Consider the following 10872-nt stretch of genomic DNA (forward strand, 5'->3'; position numbering starts at 1 on the left):
TTTCTTAGCAGCCGAGCACTTTAACCGTGTTTTGGTTACTTCATGCTACTTTAATAGAAATATAACAGGTGGATGGTTCAAACAAACAGGAATTTATTCTCTTACAATTTGGGAGGCTAGAAGTCCGAGTTCAAAGTGCCAGGCTCTAGGGGCTGGGTGAAAGCCCCTTGAACTTGGCCTTCAGCTCTGTCTCTTGTTCCTGTCCCACTGAAGCTGGAGGCTTTCTTTACTCAGGCAGCTGCTGGGTGCTGAGGCTGACAAATTCAAGGTCAGCAAGGAAAAAGGCACCGTCCTGACATTAACAAACCACATGGCAGGCCATTGATTCAAGTCCAGTAAGGGTCCCAAGATTGGCAGACAATACACAGGCTGCTGAACAATGACTTAGCTACCTGCAGGATTCAAGTGTGCCAAACGTTGGAGACCATTCCTGAAGCATCTCCTTATGTACTGGAAGCAGACCACATCCCTAAGGCAACTACTACTCTCGTGGCAGATTCCACCATGGAGTTGATTGCCAGTCTCATCATGGGGAATAACTGCATCTAGCTGCCCTGCCACTCAAAACCAGGCCCAGAGAAGTTGACACATAACCTTAACTACCACAAACCACTATGCCACCAGGGATCCTTCAGAATCACAATGTTGTTGTTATGTGTCGTCGAGTCGACCCCGACTCATATAGGATCATCAAAATCAGGAAATGAACATTAATGTTTACCATGAGATACTCCGTAGGCTCCCATTCATGTTTCTTCAATTGTCCCAATACAGGCATACCTCGCAGATGTGGCAGGTTCTGTTCCAGACCACCACAATAAAGTGAATATTGCAATAAAGTGAGTCACACAATTTTTTTTGGTTTTCCAGTCCATATAAAAGTCATTAAGGGTTACACTATACTATATAGTCTAGTAAGACTATATTTCTACTTTTTATGAAAAAATTTGAAATATTGTGAGAATTACCAAAATGTGACACAGTCACAAAGTGAGCACATGCTGTTGGAAAAATGGTGCCAACAGGCTCTCTCGATGCAGTGTTGCCACAAACGTTCAATTTTTCAAAAACTCAGTATCTGCAAAGTGCAGTAAAGCAGAGCACAATGTAAGGGAGTATGCCTATAACGTTCTTTACAACCAAAGGATCCAGTCCAGAGTCTCACCTTGCATTTAGCGGTCATGTCTCTTCAGTCTCTTTCCGCCTGAAACAGTTCCTCAGTCCTTCCTTGACTTTCATGATCTTGATACGTTTGAAGATTTACCGACCAATTACTTTGTAGAATGTCCTTCTAAGTTTTGGTTTGTCTGATGTTGCCTCATGATTAGAATCAGGTGTTTAGAATCATGATTAGAATCAGCAGGACTATCACAGAAATGATTGTACTCTACCAGCTGACACATGATTTCAATTTGTGCTATTACTGGTGATGTTAATTTTGATCACTTTGGTGGTCTTTCCTAGGCTTCCCCACAGGAAATTACTGAAGAAACTAATTGTTTTTCCATTTATGGTGAATAAGCATTTTGTGGGAAGGTATTTTGAGTATCTTGCTCCTCATTAAATTTATCCTCTCTTCCTTCTTACTTCTATCCTCTCTATTAGTTTGGACCAGAGCTTTGAACCAGAGTCCTGCCAAGAGTCCAATCTCTTGCATCAGGCTCCGGAAACTTTTAGGAGGAAGGACTGTGGTGGGACTTTTGGAGAGCAAGAATATTGGCAGGACTCTGGAGAGCAACACACATTCAAAACGGTGTGGTCAGCCACCATCTTTGAGCAGGACATAGCTGTTTGTTTCCTACTTGGATCAAAATGCCACAAGCAACAGATTTGGTTGTTATGCAATGCATTACACAGCCCTTGTTTACAAAGCAATTACTGAACCAGTTTGAAGGCCTGTGTTTGGACCCATGGTTTATTTTATTCAATGAGTTACAATCTGTTCCTATCATTATTTATTTTGATGCACAGATTGTTCCAGGTTTGGTCTTTTGATATATCCTCATCGTTCTTTGAACATTTCCTTACTTTCCAGCACAACAAGCTATTCCAGGCTCATTTTCTGCTTTCTCTGCCTCAGGCCTGGAATAATCCATTTCTAAAAGGATCCCTGGTTTCTCTAAGAAGTCAAGATCTGGGCACTGGTGTGCCCACTGCTATTGGGGTGTTGTTGCTCCCAGGCCTCTCAATGGAGAGATCTAGAAAACATGTCTATCTGGACAACCTTGAGGTCACACCACTCCCTCCAATTTCAACCTGTCAGCACAGGGTTAATTCTATTTTTCTCTTTCTTCATTTGTAACTCCCTTTCCCAACAGTAAGGAGCTCTGGTGGCTTTGTGCTTAAGGCATTGGGCTGCTCACCAAAAGGTCAGTGGAAACCAGCCACTTTGCAGGAGGAAGATGAGGTAGTCTGCTTCCATAAAGATTTACAGCTTTGGAAACCCAATGGGGTCTCTGTGAATCAGAATTGACTTGATGGCAGTGGGTTTGGTCTTTTGGTTCTCCAACAGTCAGAAACCTAGCTCCCATTATTCTTAATATATTTACTTATTTGGTTCTATATAACAAATCTTCCATCATAACCTCTGGCTCTGCCTTTGTGTGGACACCTCCTCACTCCAATGGGACTCTGACACCACCCTCCTATATGGGCCCAAGGTCTGGCACAGGGAAAGTAAGGGCCAAAGTTTGTTGAACTGATCCACTCAATGCTCAGTCTTGCTTGAGTAACCCTGATGTAAGAAATTAAAGTCTTATTCTATGAAAATGTCTTTTAATTTTTAGTTTCCTCTAAAATTGAAGCCATTTGTTTTTCTAACTAGGAAGATAATTTTTTAAAATTGCCAACTAACAGAAAATGCACAATTAATAATCATGGAAATCTTGGAAACTCAAGAATACATTGTTGGTGTATAGGGTTGGCAGACAATATTTCTACAAGTGTATTTGTATATTCTGTAAGAATTTCCAGGTATGTAGTAGAGCTGACAAGGGACAAGGTTGTCAGTCACTTGGACAAGGTTGGTAGTCACTTCTTGGCCACAGCCAGCTACCCAGAGGGAGTCAGTAGTTGGACCTGTGGCTCAGGACATCAAACTCAATTGGCATAACATACTATACAAAAACATTGTTCCACATCCTATTTTGGCAAGTAGCGACTGGGATGTTAAAAGCTTGCAAGCAGACATCTAGATGCAATGATGGGTCTTTCCTCTCCCATAGTAAAGAAGAATGAAGAAAACCAAAGACACATGGAAACAATTAGTACAAGGGACTGGTACATCATGCAATTCACAGCCTACACAACTATGTGACCAGAAGAACTAGACGGTGCCCAGCTACCAATGTCAAGCACTCAGAGGGAGATCTATGTAGGAGATCCTGGATAGAGTGGAAGAACAATATGGAACAAAACTCAAAATCATAAAAAAAAAAAAAAAGATGGGGGGACCAGGTTTGCTGGTCTGATAGAGCCTGGTGGAACCACTGAGACTATGGCCACTAGCTGCCCTTCAAGTCTGGAAATAAACCCACTCTTGTGGCTTCCAGCCAAACAAAAGACAGGCATATGAGCTGAACAATTACATTAGATAGATATACTCCTTGGAGAGATCAATCATGGCAGAATAGAAGGGCTGTGTATGCACAGAGAGACAGCTCGTGGGGGCAGGAGTGCATGGGAGGGGAGGACACAGGCAACTATGGGGAGGAAGTAGGAAGGGAGCTATTGCATTGTGGGAAATTACAGTCAATGTCATGAGACAGAGTGTATGTGAGCTGCTGTATGGAAAATGAATTTGCTCTGTAAACTTTCACCCAAATCACAATAAAAATTAAAAAAAAGAATATTGTTCTGGCTACTTAGTGCTGCTCTAACAAGAATATACCACAAATGGGATGGCCTTAACAAACAGGAGTTTATTCTTACAATTTGGAGGCTTTAAGTCCAAGTTCAAAGTGCTAGGCTCTAGGGGCTGGGTGAAAGCCCCTCAACCTTGGGGTCCAGCTCTGCCTCCTGTTCCCAGCCCACTGGAGCTAGAGGCGTTTCTTCACTCAGACAGCTGCTAGCTGCTGAAGCTGAGAAGCCCCAAGGTTGACAAGTGAAAAGGCACAGTCCTCATGTTACCAAACCACATGGCAGGCCATTAACTTCAGTCTAATGTAAGTCCCAAGCAGAGCATAGCAGGCTGCTGACACAACTACATGCAGGGTCCAAGCGTGCCATAGGCTAGAGACCATTCCCAAGGCTTCTCCTTATATACAGGAAGCAGACCACACACCCAAAGCAGCTACTCAGCTGCTTGTGGTAGATCCCACCATGGAGTTGATTGCCAGTCTCATCATGGGAAATACTACCACCAGCTGCCCAGCCACTCAACCAGGCCCAACCAAGTTGACACACAAACATAACCACCACAAATATATTGTTGGACTCCTGAGGATCCTCAGACCCAAGTTGAGAAACTTTCTAAAATGCATGTCATGTTTCCATACCTTTGTAAGTAAAGTTCACTAAGTGTGATTAAACATGCTTGATAACTATGAATTATTATTAACACACTTACATTGCAGTACTGATGTCCCCGTCTTGAATGGCTCCAGATTATGATAGGTGGTGATTTCTTGAATCTGCTGTTCTTGGTTGTACTATCTCCATCTTTCTTGTCACAGACCATTTCTTAGCCCTGCCAGGTGCCCACTTCAAGTAGTGTCTCTACTTCCTTCTGATTTACCCTTTCTTATCTGAAGAGGCCTGAGGAACAAATCACTGGGCCTCCTAAGCATGTGTAAATCACTGGGTTGTATTTGTTCAGCCCACACCACACCCACAACTGCATGCTGTCCTTTCCTTTCTCTGCCTGTAGCTGGGACCTGGCTCAGGCAGGAGGCCCTAGATCCTGTCAGTCGCTGTCAGATGCCCAGCTTAGGGAGAGGCCAGATGTTCCCCACTCTGGGTGTCAAGAGTCTCCCTGCCACAGCTGACCTGACCTATGGACCAGGCTGGGCTTTCTCATCCTCCAGCTGTCTCTCTTCTTGCTCCTCTTTTCTCCAGATTTCTTTCCCTTTTCACTCTCTCTCTCTGTTGACTTCACTTCTACCATCTTTGTTGCCTGTATTCTAAATTTGATTATTCTTCTGATTTTCTGGGTGACAGTTTCTCACCTTTGAACATGGTCTGTTCAAAGGCTACCTCCTGGCTCTGTTCTCCTAGCTCCTGTTTCTGGCACTTGTCCTTTTATTTGCTCTCTCTCTCTTTCTCACTGTCTCTTTATCATATACCCATTCCTCTTTGTCTCTGATTCTCTTAGGGTTTCTCTCATTCCTGTTTCTGCAACTTTATTTTCCTCTCTGAACATCTACTTCCTGTCTTAATTTTACTTTCTCTGAATCTATTTCTCTTTCTTACTCTCTTTGTTTCTATTGCCTCTGACTTTATAGTCTTGGTTTTTCTTGCTGTTCTTCTCTCTGACTTTCTACATCTCCCCTATCTGTTACAACTCTGTCCTGAATTATATTTCTCTTTCTCATCTCATTACTGCTTGTCTACCTTCCACCCCAACTCCCTGCCTGACATGCACTCTCAGTCTATTCCTGATACCAGCTTTCGGGTCCTCACCTACTTTTCTATCCCTGCCCAGTCTCCCTTCCCACTCATGGCCCAGCCTGAGACTGGGACTGGGAGTCAGTGCCATGCAGCTCCTCCCCAGAGCCAGGCTCCTCCCTGTAATGGAAACAGCAGCTGTGAGGCTGGATCCAAGATGTGTGTTGGGCCCAGCTGGCTGCTTCTATCTTAAAGAAGGCTCTGAAAGACCGACCCAGTGCTCAGTTGGTAGAAATCCTGCCAAGCTCAAACCCAGGGTGTGAGCATTGGCACCACAGTAACCTCCTCCCTCAAGTGTGTGCACAGGCACACGCATACTCTCTCACATATACACACAAAGCCAGGCATGAACACTTGCAGGTTTTTCTCATTGGAACTACTGCTGGCACTGAGACTCGCCTGTAGAGTGCTTCTCCTCTTTGGAGTCTACTCCAGCCTTAATTACAAGCTTTCAGCCCCACTCTGGCTCCTTGAAATTTCTCCATGTTGATGGAGATCAAGACTCAACAACCCCCAAAATCCACTGCCATCAAATCAATTCCAACTCATAGTGAACCTATAGGACAGAGTAGAACTGGCCCGAAGAGTTCCTAAGGCTGTAATCTTTACAGAAGCAGACTGCTACATCTTTCTCCCATGGAGCTGGTGGGTTCAAACCACTGACATTTTGATTAGCTGCCAAGTGCTTTAACCACTGCACCAGGAGAGAGAATTCTGACCCATTCATGGACTAGCATCTGGCTTCATTCTCATCCAGCTCGCAGACTGCACCTTGCAGTCTGGCCTCCATACATTCAAGAATCCGGGTCCAAGAGACATTTATTGGGCACCTCCCTAGTGGCACCAGGCATACCTGTCACCTTACACAAGCCTCCCAGCAACCCAGGGAGGCAGGCCCAATTGCTCCTACTTCAGGGGTGAGGAAACAGGCTCCCAACATCACAGGGCCAATCAGAGGCAGAATCTTCAGCTCAGTCAAGTCTGACCTGCCCATATTGTCTTCTACTCACTGGAGTAACCCAATGGTGAAAATTTGACAGTGGGAAGAGAATCTGCACAGGCCCTCCAAGACAGACCTCTGACAGCTTGTTCTATTCTTGAAAAAGGCACAACAGAAAGTGAATCAGATCTGATATTCTGATAGATGCCACATTATAGTCAGATTTCTGGTGCCTTACATTTAGGGACAGTGTGTGGCAGAGCTGTCGCTTTTGAGTATGGGTTTGGGGCAGGCCATGTCACAGGTGTGTTTCCCAACTATAGGGCAGCCTTGAAAGAAGCAAGAAGGCTCCAAAGGGCAATCTCAGATGTCAGAGTGAGGAGTGACTATCCTGCCTGTTTGGAGGCCACTGTTCAAACAAACAAACAAACAAAAACCCCCACAACTACTGAGTCAATTCTGGCCCATAGATATCCTATAGGGCAGAATAGAACTGTCCCATAGGGTTTCCAAGACTGTAATCTTTTTTGTGTGTGTGTGATTTGGGTGAAGATTTACAGAGCAAATTGACTTTCCATACAGCAGTTCACATATACTTTGTCTCATGTCATTGACCACAGTTTACCACAATGCAACAGCTCCCCTCCCACTTCCTCCCCATAGTTACCTCTTCCCAGTGTCCATCCCTCCATACACTCCTGCCCTCTGAGCTGTCTCCCTGTGCATAAGCAGCCCTTCCTTCTCCCATGATTGTTCTCTCCAAGGAGTGTATCTACTTGAGGTAAATGTTCAACTCATATACCTGTATTTTGTTTGGCTGGAAATCACAGGTGTGGGTTCAATTCCAGACCTGAAGGGCAGCTAGGGGCCATAGTCTTAGTGGATTCACCAGGCTCTATTGGACCAGCAAACCTGGTCCCCACCTTTTTTTTTTTTTCCAAATGATTTTGAGTTTTGTTCCACATTGTTCTCCCTCTCTATCAAGGATCTCCTACATAGATCCCCTTCCAAGTGGATGACAGTGGTAGCCGGGCACCAGCTAGTTCTTCTGGTCTCATAGTTGTATAGGCTGCAGATCAGATGGCGTACCAGTCGCTAGGACTACTTGTTTCCATGAATTTTGGTTTCTTCATTCTTCTTGGCTCTGGACGAGGAGAGACCCATCGTTGCATCTAGATGGCAGCTTGCTAGCTTTTAAGATTCCAGTCACTACTCACCAAAGTCGAGAGCTCTGGTAGCATAGTGCCTAAGACACTTGACTGTTGACCAGAAGGCTGGCGGTTGAAACCCACCAGCCACTCCCTGGAAGGAAGACAGGGCAATCTACTTCCGTAGTGATACTGCCTTGGAAACCCAAGGAGGGGTCGCTATGAGTCGGGTCTGACTCGATGGCACGTAACAACAACAACTCACCAAAGTAAGAGGTGGAACAATGTTTTGTATATTATGTTATGCCAATCGAGCTTGATGTCCCCTGTGACTATGGTCCCAAGCCTGCAGGTTCAACTACTCGGTCCCTCTGGAAAGCTGGCTGTGACCAAGCAGTGACCACAACCTTGCCCCTTGTCAGCTCTACTATACACCTGGGAATTCTGATCATTCACATAAACTTATAGGACCATTGTCTGCCAACCCTATATATGTTCTTGGATATACTCCCCATTTCATAGACATAGCTAATCGTTCAGCCTGTCCACCCATCTATCCCATCCATATACCCATGTTTGCCTCCACTGACAATGAAGTACTGTATGTGCAAAAGGGTTCATATTTGCTGTCTGTACCTCCCATGTACCTCTCTATGTCTTTCTCATCCTCAATGGTGCCATATTGGTCACTCATATTTGGTACATTGCCCTTCTCTTCACCCAAATCAATACTTATCTCTATCTATCTAACACAAGGCTATAATCTTTATGGAACAGACTGCCACATCTTTCTCCCATGGAGCTCCTGGTGGGTTTGAACACTTTTCCACTAGCAGCTGAGTGCTTAACCACTGCACCACCAGGGCTCCTCCTCCACTGCTCAGGACCCCTCAAACATTGGGTCAGAGTGGGCTGTTCAGTCTTCAGGCTGTTCAGCAAGCAGGTAGGGGTTAGGTCATGTGGTGTCAACTCTGCATTCAGTCCTGCTTCCTGGCCAGGGTCACTTCTGCAAACACTGTGCCACACCTGTTCAGTTTTTGGACAGTTAGGCCATGGAGAGTAACTTGGTGGCTCTTCACTCCTGCAAATTCTCAGCCTTGTGTCTTTCCAGGGCACTAAAACAAAACAAAATAAAACAAAAAATCACTGCCATTGAGTCGATTCCAACTCATAGCACCACTACCACTGGTTTCCAAGGCTGTAGATCTTTACCAAAGTAGATTGCCTCTCTCTTCCCTCAGAGCAGCTAGTGGGTTTGAACTGCTGACTTTCTGGTTAGCAGCCAAATGCTTTACCTACTATGCCACCAGAGCTCCTTTCTAGGGCACTGGTGAGGGCCAATTTGACGAAGGAGGCTCATTTCCTCATCACACTGCTGTGTGTTTTTCTAGGTTCTCCTATCTACTTGCTATTTGCTGCTGGGTCTTTGTCAGCGGGCAGGTCGCTGCCAGCCTGCCCTCAATCATTCTGCTGGAGATTGGGATGAAGAGGCTCATCAACTTACACATGCAGGAAGAAGGGAGGGTAGAGACTCACAGGTCTCAAATCCAAAGTGATTTCTGGCTCCTGTTGTACCTCTCCCACTAGATTGCATGCAGGGGCCTTTGCTAGTTACCCTTGTCTCCCTGACACTGAGAACAGAACTATAAAGAGTAGGGATCAGAAAACACTGAGCTGACAAATGAAGAGGTGAATCTCAGCAAGCTGGAATAATGAACGGATGCACCCCGAGGAACTTTATCAGGGATGAATGCAAAACTCCTGCCTTTGAAACTGGCACTTCAGGGGCTGGAGCCCAGGATGGGGAGCTGGGGTGATGGCTGCTGGTGGAAGAGGCAGACCCTCTCCAGGAGTCCGAGGCAGCCAGCCCACTTTGGTGAGCAGCATTGGACAGTCTCCGGTGGCAGTCCCAGCAGGAGCAGTTTAGACCAGGGAGGGAATGGCCTAGCTCAGCTCACCAAAGACCTGCAACACCTCCACAGCACTGGACGCCACCTTATGAGAAGAAAAAGAGCAAAGTGAGAGCTCATCTCTATTCCACTGTTGGTCTATTAACCAAAAGATTGGTGGTTCAAGCCACCCAGAGGCACTTCAGAAGGCAGGCCAGGCAATCTGCTTCTGAAATCCTATGAAGTAATTCTACTCTGTACATATGGGGTCTCCGTGAGTGGGAATCGACTCAATAGCAACTAACAACAACAACCCAGGACTGCCTCTGCAAGTCACTTTTTGAAACAGGAGCATGCAGCACAGTGTGGCTAAAATGCCACCTCAGGGCCAGGGTCATGGCCAGGGCAGGCGAGCAGCTCATGACCTAACCCCTACCTGCTTGCTGTTTTGTATTCTGGGCAGGACACTCTCTCAGCTCTGCATGGCCATTCATTCCAGGGAAATGGGAGGCTGGTTTTATCTCCATTTATTTTTTGAAGCCATGTACAACTGGGCTTGGGTTTCTGCAGGCTGCTGCTGCCTTTTGACAAGCTCGTTCTGAGGTAATCCTAGTCCCTGCGATAAATCCCCAGCAGGGCTCAGAAATGACAGCAACACATAAAATACACACGAAAGGAAAAACTCAGTCTCCTGAAACATACCGTTAAGAGGGCAAATTCACACCCAGCCACTGGGGAGGCACAAGTCAACCTCTACATTAGAGGTTAATTTCCCACCTTACTGAGTTGCACCTGATCCCTCTGTTAACCATGTATTTGGAATCCACTCCAGGTGGTGGCGCAGTGGTTAAGGCATTTGGCTGCTAACCAAGAAAGTCAGCAGCTCAAACCCACTAGCTGCTTCATAGGAGAAATATATAGTCTGCTTTCGTAAAGATTTACAGCCTTGGAAACGCTGTAGGAGTCGCTGAGTCAAAATCAACTTGATGGAAGTGGGTCCCTCCCCCACCAGGTGGAGGGATGGGCTCTTCTAGCTCCAATCTCCAGGAATCTTCCCCAGCCCCAGAAGACCTTCTCTCCTGCAAAATTTTCACACTTACTTACAATTACCTTCCAGGAGCCATGTTTATCCTAGTAGGACTTTCTCTATTCTCATAGAAACCCTCTGAAGATCCTGGGAGATTATTTTCCCCTTTGCTTTTGCTGAGTAGCCTTGAGTCAGGGCCTCCAGGACCTCACCTGCACAATTCTTGAAGGTCTCCAGTTTACCAAGCACTCCCTATAATGTATC

The sequence above is a fragment of the Orycteropus afer genome, unplaced genomic scaffold (assembly GCF_000298275.1).
Source record: "Orycteropus afer afer isolate SDZICR_OR568_19922 unplaced genomic scaffold, OryAfe1.0 scaffold00074, whole genome shotgun sequence".
Classification (NCBI taxonomy): domain Eukaryota; kingdom Metazoa; phylum Chordata; class Mammalia; order Tubulidentata; family Orycteropodidae; genus Orycteropus; species Orycteropus afer.